Below are 14,538 nucleotides of genomic sequence, written 5' to 3'. Positions count from 1 at the left end.
CTTACACCTGTCAGAACCCGTTTGAGCTGTTACTTATGGAGGACGTAGGATGCACGATGATGAAGGGCCTTTGAATAGGCACTTATTTTGGATTTTTGGGGTAGGGCAGGCATGACAATGAGTTTTCCTTCACAGCTACAGTCACTGTAAACCCAGACTTCGTATTCACTAAAATACTTTAATTCCAATGGACTTAAATAATTTCAGTTTGATTCCATTACAATAAAATGTTCAGTACATTCTACTAATTTGTAAACACAGTCCAAAGTACAAAAACAGTTTCAGTTTAATAGATTTAAATCCCTCAGTTTGAGTCCTGACCACACCTGTTTTATCTGTGCAGTGCATTGTGGGTATTGTTGCTGTAGTTCTAAATGTGTTGTTTTTCTGCATGGTTGGTGGGTTGTGCTGTTAGTGTTCATGTGGACTGAATGTGTGTGTGTCAGTGTGTATTGTCCTTTTCGTGTTTGTTTGTGTATTTTTGTCCAGCTGCACCAGGAGTCACAGCCACAGGAACAACTATGGGTTTACTGTTCACATAAGATCAGTCTTATATTTAAAGAAAATCTTAATGTTTAGCCCCATTAAAAGCACTTCCTGTACTGCTAAATTACACTGAGCTAACTTCCTGTTTAACTTCCATCTATGCTACAATATATTAAGTTGAATAATTATACAAAGCAATTTATATTACAAAATATTTTATTTTAAATCAACTTGGAATTGAATAAAATGAACTGATGATATTCAATCTAATGATTCTACAAAACAACTGACACTGCAACAAATTTAAAGTTAAATTAACGTTCAGTGTGTTGGACTTAAAATAGTAACTCCATTCAAATCAAGCATTTCAGTTTAATACATTCAAGTTTTCATTACTCATTACTTACATTTTTTAAGGCAACAAGTTACCTGAGATTTTTTAAGTAAACTCAACTTATCCGGTCTGACAGTGTGTGTAGAATACTAATAACACCAGTCCAAAGCTAGAACAGACTTGCATGTACAGACCAGACTGACTGTACAGAATCCTCACATGAACAGACCTGAACCCATACAGACCTGAGCCCATACAGACCTGAACCCACACAGACCTGAACCCACACAGACCTGAGCCCATACAGACCTGAACCCATACAGACCTGAACCCATACAGACCTGAACCCACACAGACCTGAGCCCATACAGACCTGAACCCACACAGACCTGAGCCCATACAGACCTGAACCCATACAGACCTGAACCCACACAGACCTGAGCCCATACAGACCTGAACCCATACAGACCTGAACCCATACAGACCTGAACCCACACAGACCTGAGCCCATACAGACCTGAACCCATACAGACCTGAACCCACACAGACCTGAACCCACACAGACCTGAACCCATACAGACCTGAACCCATACAGACCTGAACCCACACAGACCTGAACCCACACAGACCTGAACCCACACAGACCTGAACCCATACAGACCTGAACCCATACAGACCTGAACCCATACAGACCTGAACCCACACAGACCTGAACCCACACAGACCTGAACCCATACAGACCTGAACCCATACAGACCTGAACCCACACAGACCTGAACCCATACAGACCTGAGCCCATACAGACCTGAACCCACACAGACCTGAACCCATACAGACCTGAACCCACACAGACCTGAGCCCATACAGACCTGAACCCATACAGACCTGAGCCCATACAGACCTGAACCCACACAGACCTGAACCCACACAGACCTGAACCCACACAGACCTGAACCCATACAGACCTGAGCCCATACAGACCTGAACCCACACAGACCTGAACCCATACAGACCTGAACCCACACAGACCTGAGCCCATACAGACCTGAGCCCATACAGACCTGAGCCCATACAGACCTGAACCCATACAGACCTGAGCCCATACAGACCTGAACCCACACAGACCTGAACCCATACAGACCTGAGCCCATACAGACCTGAGCCCATACAGACCTGAACCTACACAGACCTGAGCCCATACAGACCTGAACCCATACAGACCTGAGCCCATACAGACCTGAACCTACACAGACCTGAGCCCATACAGACCTGAGCCCATACAGACCTGAACCCATACAGACCTGAGCCCATACAGACCTGAACCCATACAGACCTGAGCCCATACAGACCTGAACCCATACAGACCTGAACCCACACAGACCTGAACCCATACAGACCTGAGCCCATACAGACCTGAACCCACACAGACCTGAACCCACACAGACCTGAACCCACACAGACCTGAGCCCATACAGACCTGAACCCATACAGACCTGAACCCATACAGACCTGAACCCACACAGACCTGAACCCATACAGACCTGAACCCACACAGACCTGAACCCACAAAGACCTGAGCCCATACAGACCTGAACCCATACAGACCTGAACCCACACAGACCTGAACCCATACAGACCTGAACCCATACAGACCTGAGCCCATACAGACCTGAACCCACACAGACCTGAGCCCATACAGACCTGAACCCATACAGACCTGAGCCCATACAGACCTGAGCCCATACAGACCTGAACCCATACAGACCTGAACCCATACAGACCTGAGCCCATACAGACCTGAACCTACACAGACCTGAGCCCATACAGACCTGAGCCCATACAGACCTGAACCCATACAGACCTGAGCCCATACAGACCTGAGCCCATACAGACCTGAACCCATACAGACCTGAACCCATACAGACCTGAACCCACACAGACCTGAACCCATACAGACCTGAGCCCATACAGACCTGAACCCATACAGACCTGAGCCCATACAGACCTGAGCCCACACAGACCTGAGCCCATACAGACCTGAGCCCATACAGACCTGAGCCCACACAGACCTGAACCCATACAGACCTGAACCCATACAGACCTGAGCCCATACAGACCTGAACCTATACAGACCTGAGCCCACACAGACCTGAACCCATACAGACCTGAGCCCACACAGACCTGAACCCATACAGACCTGAGCCCATACAGACCTGAGCCCATACAGACCTGAACCCATACAGACCTGAGCCCACACAGACCTGAACCCATACAGACCTGAGCCCATACAGACCTGAATCCACACAGACCTGAGCCCATACAGACCTGAGCCCATACAGACCTGAACCCATACAGACCTGAGCCCATACAGACCTGAACCCATACAGACCTGAACCCATACAGACCTGAGCCCATACAGACCTGAACCCATACAGACCTGAGCCCATACAGACCTGAACCCATACAGACCTGAACCCACACAGACCTGAACCTACACAGACCTGAACCCATACAGACCTGAGCCCATACAGACCTGAACCCATACAGACCTGAGCCCATACAGACCTGAACCTACACAGACCTGAACCCATACAGACCTGAACCCATACAGACCTGAACCCACACAGACCTGAACCCATACAGACCTGAACCCACACAGACCTGAACCCACACAGACCTGAGCCCATACAGACCTGAGCCCATACAGACCTGAACCTACACAGACCTGAGCCCATACAGACCTGAGCCCATACAGACCTGAACCCATACAGACCTGAGCCCATACAGACCTGAACCCATACAGACCTGAGCCCATACAGACCTGAACCCATACAGACCTGAACCATACAGACCTGAGCCCATACAGACCTGAGCCCATACAGACCTGAACCCACACAGACCTGAACCCATACAGACCTCAGCCCATACAGACCTGAACCCACACAGACCTGAGCCCATACAGACCTGAACCCATACAGACCTGAACCCATACAGACCTGAGCCCATACAGACCTGAGCCCATACAGACCTGAGCCCACACAGACCTGAACCCATACAGACCTGAGCCCACACAGACCTGAACCCATACAGACCTGAGCCCATACAGACCTGAACCCATACAGACCTGAGCCCATACAGACCTGAACCTATACAGACCTGAGCCCACACAGACCTGAACCCATACAGACCTGAGCCCATACAGACCTGAACCCACACAGACCTGAGCCCATAAAGACCTGAGCCCATACAGACCTGAACCCATACAGACCTGAGCCCATACAGACCTGAACCCATACAGACCTGAACCCATACAGACCTGAGCCCATACAGACCTGAGCCCATACAGACCTGAGCCCATACAGACCTGAACCCATACAGACCTGAGCCATACAGACCTGAACCCATACAGACCTGAACCCATACAGACCTGAGCCCATACAGACCTGAGGCCATACAGACCTGAGGCCATACAGACCTGAGCCCATACAGACCTGAACCCATACAGACCTGAACCCATACAGACCTGAGCCCATACAGACCTGAACCCATACAGACCTGAGCCCATACAGACCTGAACCCATACAGACCTGAGCCCATACAGACCTGAACCCATACAGACCTGAACCCATACAGACCTGAGCCCATACAGACCTGAACCCATACAGACCTGAACCCATACAGACCTGAGCCCATACAGACCTGAACCCATACAGACCTGAGCCCATACAGACCTGAACCTATACAGACCTGAGCCCATACAGACCTGAACCCACACAGACCTGAGCCCATACAGACCTGAACCCACACAGACCTGAGCCCATACAGACCTGAGCCCATACAGACCTGAACCCATACAGACCTGAGCCCATACAGACCTGAACCCATACAGACCTGAACCCATACAGACCTGAACCCATACAGACCTGAACCCATACAGACCTGAGCCCACACAGACCTGAACCCATACAGACCCAGTGGTACTTTGGGTCAGTTCCCAAAGGAATTTTCCTCCATATTTAACCTTTCTTCAGTTAATGAAGATCAGTGTCCTGTATCTATGTACAGTATATCTATAGCTCTATATATCCATATCTCTATATATCTCTATCTAGAAACTACAACATTCCCTACTGGACTGTTGACTCTGTCCTTCTGCTCTCTCCTCATATATTCTAGACCACAGGTGTCAAACATGCGGCCCGGGGGCCAAAACCAGCCCGCCAAAACTTTCAATCCAGCCCGCAGGATGAATTTGCAAAGTGCAAAAATTACCCTGAAGATATTAACAGTCAAGGGCAAAAAACTCAAAAATAATGGCATAATAACCTAGAAATAATTACTCAAAATGTTCTTCTTTAACATGGGGAAAAAAAAGACATTCCTATAAATAATGGCAACACCAATGTTTTCTCTTTGATTTATTGCAAAGAACATTAAATTCTGATATCCTTTAACCATAACATGTCAATAACTGGAACAAATATGAACAATCTGAAATATCTAAAGAAAACTAAGTGTAATTTTGACAATATCCTGCCTGTTTTGTGCCTTGGTAGATCTGATCTGTAATGAACAAGGAGAAATCATAAGTTAAGGCAGAATATTGATAAAATTGTGCTTATTTTTCTTCAGAAATTTCTGTTTTGTTTTTTTTTTTAGATTATTCACATCTTTTTTGTTTTGGATAGTTTGTAAAATGTAAAAATTTCATAATTTAATGTTCTTTTTTTACACTGAAAAATATGAAGTTGTTATTTATCAGTTATTCTGTTATTATTTTACTGGTCCGGTCCACTGCAGATCCAGTTGGGCTGAATGTGGAACCTGAAAGAACATGAGTTTGACAGCCCCGCTCTAGAGTTATTGAAGTTGTTTTGAACTTCAGAGTCTCTTCACTATTGGTTGTGGGTCTTGGATTCATCTGTACTGTTTTCTTTTGTCCATTTTTCTTTTGTTGGGGTTTGTTTCGTCTCTGTTTTCATCTGTTGGGGCCTCTTCTTGCCAGGTCATCATTGTAAATGAGAAACTGTTCTCAATTGATTTTACCTGGTCAAATAAAGGACCTAGAAAAGCACTCGGAGAGCTCAGACCTCCGCCAAGGCAGATCAGTGCCCCCCCCCATCACCACCAAAATGTAATCATTTGTTCCTTGTGCCAGTATCAACATTCCCTGAAAACTGAGTTATCTTTAGGGCTTCCCATTTTTGGGACTTCTTTTCCAATCCAGCTCTTAATTTGACCAGCTAATCTCTTATATTTCAGTTACTCCCAAAAAAATTTTGCCCCAATCCGTACAGTTTTAGACCCCCCCCCCCCCCCCCCCCACACACACACACACACACACACACACACACACACCTCCATCTTTAGGGTGTCCGTCAGCCCAGTGCAGAAAACCCATTTTTCAGTGGAAAATCCTGCATTTGTGGGTTAGTTCTGCCATATCTGCTCATGCAAATGTCATATTAGAGGTTTTGGGGGATGGAACTGTCATTTATGAAGGTCTACAATCATGTACAGGTCAAAGGTCACATGATCTTAGACCAGGTCAAGGTCATTTGACACTGAAAAATGGGTCCAATCCCAGGTGTTTGCAGATTTCTTTCTGTCCTAGTCTTATTTCACAGATGTGCACTCAGGGCTTTGACTGGAGAACATCTGATCCTACAGTACCCATCTGGTACCCTCCCTTTAATGCACTTCAGCAGGTACCAGGTTTCCTTTTCCAGAGAAGGGTCACACATTTTCAGAGTAAATCTGCCCAGTCATCCTAAAGGCCAAACACCCAAGAGTAGTGAAGAGAAGAAGGTGAAGCCCCCTGGGGAAGGAAAGAGAGAAGGAGGAACTGCAGATGAATGGGACCAAGTGACTGGTCCAAAACTGAATGCTGTTCCAGCCACTCACCTTCAAGGGTACAGATCACTGCGACCTGGTCTAAAATCATGTGACCTTTGACCTGTACATGATTGTAGACCTTCATAAATGACAGTAGCATCCCCCAAACCTCTAATATGACATTTGCATGAGCAGATATGGCAGAACTAACCCACAAATGCAGGATTTTCCACTGAAAACTGGGTTTTCTGCACTGGGCTGACGGGCACCCTAAAGATGGAGGGGGGGGGGGGTCTAAAACTTTACAGACTGGGTGGACATTTTTTTGGGGAGTTACTAATATATAAGAGATTAACCGGTCAAATTAAGAGCTTGATCAGAAAAGAAGTCCCAAAAATGGGACGCCCTAGTTATCTCGCTAACAGACAAACAGACAAACTCTGATGAAAACATGACCTCTGCCGTTCCACTCAGCAGAGGTCATAATAATAATAACCAGTGTCTATTATCTTTATCTCTGTATAACTCTATCTCCCCAGTACTCTGATGTCTTCACACATGTATACAGGTTAATCTGATTGATTTATTTTTACATCTGTGCATGTGTAGAAAATCTATATAAATGGAAGTTCCACAGCCAATATAGATAAACAATAAAATGAAAGGAAGGATAATCGCAACATGTGACCTATTCTGTAGTCTTATTAGCTCCTCCCACATTAGGACAGCTAACGCTGACACTGTAGGTGTTGCCATGGTAACAAGATAAGACCGCATGTTTAGAAAATGACGAAGTGTACGTCTGACGTCATAACATACGTACGTACTCTGAAAGAACTCAAATAATGGACGTAAACATGTCAGCTTTTCCCATGATCACATTTCTGAGGTGACTGTAAACGCATCACATCTGATTATGGTTATTATGGGATTAGTTCAGTTATGGGATGTCTCTGGTCGTGTAAAGGGGCTCAATGACTGTGTCCAGACCAAGGTCCTAATAGTTTTGGATTTTTCATTCTAGTTTAGTTTTATTTAGTTTGGACTTTTTTTCTCTAATTCAGTTCATTTTAATTTGTTTTTAGAGCAGGTTTGATAGTTTTTATTAGTTTTTGTTATTTTCTAAATGCTTAGTTTGAGCATTGATTTTAGTTTAGCTGTAGTTTAGTTGTAGTTCAGTTGTAGTTCAGTTGTAGTTCAGTTGTAGTTTAGTTGTAGTTTAGTTGTAGTTTAGTTGTAGTTCAGTTGTAGTTTAGTTGTAGTTTAGTTGTAGTTCAGTTGTAGTTTAGTTGTAGTTTAGTTGTAGTTTAGTTGTAGTTCAGTTGTAGTTTAGTTGTAGTTTAGTTGTAGTTCAGTTGTAGTTTAATTGTAGTTCAGTTGTAGTTTAGTTGTAGTTTAGTACTCTTAAAATGACTCCCATTAAATGCTCAAATCTGTTCAGTTGTTTTCATTTCATTGACTCCAAATGTGTTGGAACACGTTCATCTCTCAGACCAGTTGGTTCAGAATCAGTCTGATCCCAGATCAGTGGACTGGATGTTGTTCACTTCTCCTCCATTCCCGTGTCTGTGTTTGTTCATTCCATCTCTGCTCAGTGCATTTGTCCGTAGACGCTCAGCGTCCATGCACTTCAATGGGACTGAGTGGAACTGCTTTTTTCATTGACTCTAAACTGGACAATAATTGGATAAATGACACTGTGTTGTCCCGCCCCCGGACGCTCGGCGTCTCTGGGGGCGAACGGGGCTGTGGGCGGAGCTCAGCCAGGCCGGACGCCTAGCTTCTGCATGCCAATTGGAGGACGGGTCCAAAGGCTGAATCCCGTTTGATTGACAGCTGTTTTCAGATGTGCTCCTTCACTGACACAGTTCAGTTTAATACCGTCACACATTCTGCTGTGGAATCACACAAACCAAATGAACTGTTCATTTACTGACCTGGAAGAAAACACAACCACTGGACTAACTGGTACACTGGACTGAAGGGACACGTTTACTTGTTTAGTTGGTACGATAAGGAAACTGAGCATTTTCTGAAAAAGGAACGGAGGACGAATTTATGTTGAAACAACTGGACTTTTTTTTGATGTAAGCGACAGTGAGCTTCAACTGTCTGAAAGAGCAACAGACGACACTGGTGTGGAACTGTAGGACTACAGCTGAAACCCAACAGAACAGATGGATCAGCTGGAAATGGATCCAAACACCAACACAGACCAAAGAAAACAGAATTTACAACAGAAATGACACTGATACAGGACATAGACTGGACCAGCGGAAAGATGACCATATCCGATCACCTTAGAGCTAGAGTTGGTCAAGATTCTAATAGTTTTAGATTTTTCATTCTAGTTTAGTTTTATTTAGTTTTTACTTTTTTTCTCTAATTCAGTTCATTTTAATTCGTTTTTAGAGCAGGTTCGATAGTTTTATTAGTTTTCATTTTTTTCTAAATGCTCAGTTGTAGTTTAGTTGTAGTTCAGTTGTAGTTTAGTTGTAGTTCAGTTGTAGTTCAGTTGTAGTTCAGTTGTAGTTTAGTTGTAGTTCAGTTGTAGTTCAGTTGTAGTTCAGTTGTAGTTCAGTTGTAGTTCAGTTGTAGTTCAGTGGTCTCTTTTCTCTTCTTCTCTGTGCTCCTATTCAAATCAATCCAGACAGGACTCTGCTGCTTTAGTCTCCATGTTTCCAGGTAGAGTGGGGACCAGAAGACGACTGGAAACCACAAGTGAACACAAGTGACGGAGCAAAAAGTGTCGTATGGAGACAGCACAGAAAATTGCTGGAGGGAAATAAATCAATTTTGTATCATTCCGACATTGACAAAGACGAAAATGAAGGGAATTTTATCCATAATTTTTATCCGTTTTAGTTAGTTTTGCAAACACACAATACAGTTTCAGTTATCTTTTTTTTTCTTTTAATTCTAGTTTTTATTTCAGTGAACGAAAATGTCTTTGCAATTCTGTTTTTTTTGTTAGTTTTGGTTAACGATAATAACCTTGTTCCATACCTCATGCTGATCAGGATGTCTCCATTTCTGAAGATGAACAGGAGGATGTTGTCCTGTGTAACATCATGGAAGTTTTGCATTTTTCTCATTAGCAAAGAAAAGGTCTGGTTTCCACAAACACTGGAACATCTTGGGATCAATAGTTAGAGAGTCACTCTTAAAATCAGCAGGAAGTCGTAAACGAGGATCATTCCATCTCTGACGAAGAAATATATTCACTCTGTAGTCCTGTAGAGACATAACAACTATTAGAACGTCAGCATAAGTGATATGACATCACAGTTAATTACAACTGTACATGTGCTGGGAGGTAGTCCCACAACACTGGGACATCAGTATATGAAGATGATGAGGATGAGGATGAGGATGAGGATGAAGATGAAGATGGTGATGGTGATGATGATGATGATGATAATGATGATGATGATGATGATGAAGATGGTGATGATGATGATGATGGTGATGATGATGATGATGATAATGATGAAGATGGTGATAACGATGATGATGATGATGATGATGATGGTGATGATGATGATGATGATGATGATGATGATGATGATGATGAAGATGGTGATAACGATGATGATGATGGTGATGATGATGGTGATGGTGATGATGAAGATGGTGATAACAATGATGATGATGATGGTGATGATGATGGTGATAACGATGATGATGATGAAGATGGTGATAACAATGAAGATGATGATGATGATGATGATGATGATGATGATGATGATGATGATGATGATGATGATGATGGTGATGATGATGAGGATGGTAATAATGATGATATGATGATGAAGATGGTGATAACATGATGATGAGATGAGATTGGTAATAATGATGATGGTGATGATGATGGGGATGATGATGATGAAGATGGTAATAATGATGATGGTGATGATGATGGTGATGATGATGATGATGAAGATGGTAATAATGATGACGGTGATGATGGTGATGGTGATGACGCTGATGACGGTGATGATGATGATGGTGATGATGATGTGATGATGATGATGATGATGATGATGATGATGGTGGTGATGGTGATGGTGATGATGGTGATGACGCTGATGACGGTGATGATGATATTGGTGATGATGATGGTGATGATGATGGTGATGATGATGATGATGATGATGATGATGGTGATGGTGATGATGGTGATGACGATGATGATGATGATGATGATGATGGTGATGGTGATGATGGTGATGGTGATGATGGTGATGACGCTGATGACGGTGATGATGATGATGATGATGGTGATGATGATGGTGATGATGATGATGATGATGATAGTGATGATGGTGATGACGCTGATGACGGTGATGATGATATTGGTGATGATGATGATGATGGTGATGATGATGATGATGATGATGATGATGATGATGATGATGGTGATGGTGATGATGGTGATGACGATGATGATGATGATGAAGATGGTGATAACAATGATGATGACGATGATGATGATGATGATGGTGATAACGATGATGATGATGATGATGAAGATGGTAATAATGATGATAATGATGATGAAGATGGTGATAACGATGATAATGATGATGTATAATGATGATGGTGATGATGATGGTGATGATGATGATGATGATGGGTGATGGTGATGATGGTGATGATGATGATGATGATGATGGTGGTGGTGATGATGATGGTGGTGATGATGATGATGATGGTGGTGGTGATGGTGATGATGATGTGATGATGGTGGTGGTGATGATGACGGTGATGATGATATTGGTTGATGATGATGATGGTGATGATGATGGTGGTGATGATGATGGTGGTGATGATGATGATGATGATGGTGATGATGATGATGGTGGTGATGGTGGTGATGATGATGATGGTGGTGATGATGATGATGATGATGATGGTGGTGATGGTGATGATGGTGATGATGATGATGATGATGATGGTGGTGGTGATGGTGATGACGCTGATGATGGTGATGATGATATTGGTGATGATGGTGATGATGATGATGGTGGTGATGATGATGATGATGATGAGGATGATGATGGTGGTGATGATGATGATGAGGAGGATGATGATGATGATGATGAAGATGGTAATAATGATGATAATGATGATGAAGATGGTGATAACGATGATGATGATGATGATGATGAGGATGATGATGATGGTAATAATGATGATGGTGATGATGATGGTGATGATGATGATGATGAAGATGATGAAGATGGTAATAATGAAGACGGTGATGATGGTGATGGTGATGATGATGATGATGGTGATGATGATGATGATGATGGTGGTGGTGATGATGATGATGATGGTGGTGATGATGATGATGATGATGGTGATGGTGATGATGATGATGATGATGATGATGATGATGATGATGATGGTGGTGATGGTGATGACGCTGATGACGGTGATGATGATATTGGTGATGATGATGATGGTGATGATGATGATGATGGTGGTGATGATGATGGTGGTGGTGGTGATGATGAGGATGATGGTGGTGATGATGATGATGATGATGGTGGTGATGGTGGTGATGATGGTGATGATGATGATGGTGGTGATGATGATGATGATGATGGTGGTGATGGTGATGATGGTGATGATGATGATGATGATGATGATGATAATGATGGTGGTGGTGATGATGATGATGATGATGATGATGATGATGATGGTGGTGATGATGATGATGATGGTGGTGGTGGTGATGGTGATGATGATGATGATGATGATGATGATGGTGGTGGTGATGGGGATGACGCTGATGACGGTGATGATGATATTGGTGATGATGATGATGATGATGATGATGATGGTGGTGATGATGATGATGGTGGTGATGATGATGATGATGATGATGATGGTGATGATGATGATGGTGGTGATGGTGGTGATGATGATGATGGTGGTGGTGATGATGATGATGATGATGATGGTGGTGATGGTGATGATGGTGATGATGATGATGATGATGATGATGATGGTGGTGGTGATGGTGATGACGCTGATGACGGTGATGATGATATTGGTGATGATGGTGATGATGATGATGGTGGTAATGATGATGATGATGATGAGGATGATGATGGTGGTGATGATGATGATGATGATGAGGATGATGATGATGATGATGATGATGAAGATGGTAATAATGATGATAATGATGATGAAGATGGTGATAACGATGATGATGATGATGATGATGATGGTAATAATGATGATGGTGATGATGATGGTGATGATGATGATGATGATGATGATGATGATGATGATGATGATGAAGATGGTAATAATGATGACGGTGATGATGGTGATGGTGATGATGATGACGGTGATGATGATGATGATGATGGTGATGATGATGGTGATGATGATGATGATGATGATGATGATGGTGATGATGGTGATGACGCTGATGACGGTGATGATGATATTGGTGATGATGATGATGATGATGGTGATGATGGTGATGGTGATGATGGTGATGACGATGATGATGATGATGAAGATGGTGATAACAATGATGATGACGATGATGATGATGATGATGATGATGATGGTGATAACGATGATGATGATGATGATGAAGATGGTAATAATGATGATAATGATGATGAAGATGGTGATAACGATGATAATGATGATGAAGATGGTAATAATGATGATGGTGATGATGATGGTGATGATGATGATGATGATGGTGGTGATGGTGATGATGGTGATGATGATGATGATGATGATGATGATGGTGGTGGTGATGATGATGATGATGATGATGATGATGATGATGGTGATGATGATGATGATGGTGGTGGTGATGGTGATGATGATGATGGTGGTGGTGATGGTGATGACGCTGATGACGATGATGATATTGGTGATGATGATGATGGTGATGATGATGGTGGTGATGATGATGATGGTGGTGATGGTGATGACGCTGATGATGGTGATGATGATATTGGTGATGATGGTGATGATGATGATGGTGGTGATGATGATGATGATGATGAGGATGATGATGGTGGTGATGATGATGGTGATAACGATGATGATGATGGTGATGAAGATGGTAATAATGATGATAATGATGATGAAGATGGTGATAACGATGATGATGATGATGATGAGGATGATGATGATGATGGTGGTGGTGATGGTGATGACGCTGATGACGGTGATGATGATATTGGTGATGATGGTGATGATGATGATGGTGGTGATGATGATGATGATGATGAGGATGATGATGGTGGTGATGATGATGATGAGGAGGATGATGATGATGGTGATGAAGATGGTAATAATGATGATAATGATGATGAAGATGGTGATAACGATGATGATGATGATGATGAGGATGATGATGATGATGGTAATAATGATGATGGTGATGATGATGGTGATGATGATGATGATGAAGATGATGAAGATGGTAATAATGAAGACGGTGATGATGGTGATGGTGATGATGATGATGGTGATGATGATGAGATGATGTGGTGGTGATGATGATGATGATGATGGTGGTGATGATGATGATGATGATGGTGGTGGTGATGGTGATGATGATGATGATGTGATGATGATGATGATGATGATGATGATGATGATGATGATGATGGTGGTGGTGATGGTGATGACGCTGATGACGGTGATGATGATATTGGTGATGATGATGATGGTGATGATGATGATGATGGTGGTGATGATGATGATGGTGGTGGTGATGATGATGATGATGGCGGTGATGATGATGATGGTGGTGATGATGATGATGATGATGATGATGATGATGGTGATGATGATATTGGTGATGATGGTGATGATGATGATGGTGGTAATGATGA

General features: G+C 42.9%; 1 pseudogene; it reads right to left on the bottom strand.

The window, feature by feature from the left end:
* Window positions 1-14,538, bottom strand: part of LOC115415930 (glycine receptor subunit beta-like) — a 32,640-nt pseudogene that overhangs the window by 11,419 nt on the left and 6,683 nt on the right.

Source organism: Sphaeramia orbicularis, unplaced genomic scaffold (assembly GCF_902148855.1).
Source record: "Sphaeramia orbicularis unplaced genomic scaffold, fSphaOr1.1, whole genome shotgun sequence".
NCBI classification, from domain to species: domain Eukaryota; kingdom Metazoa; phylum Chordata; class Actinopteri; order Kurtiformes; family Apogonidae; genus Sphaeramia; species Sphaeramia orbicularis.
The sequence above is the reverse complement of the archived record's forward strand: the minus strand, read 5'-3'. Positions and strand labels throughout refer to the sequence as shown.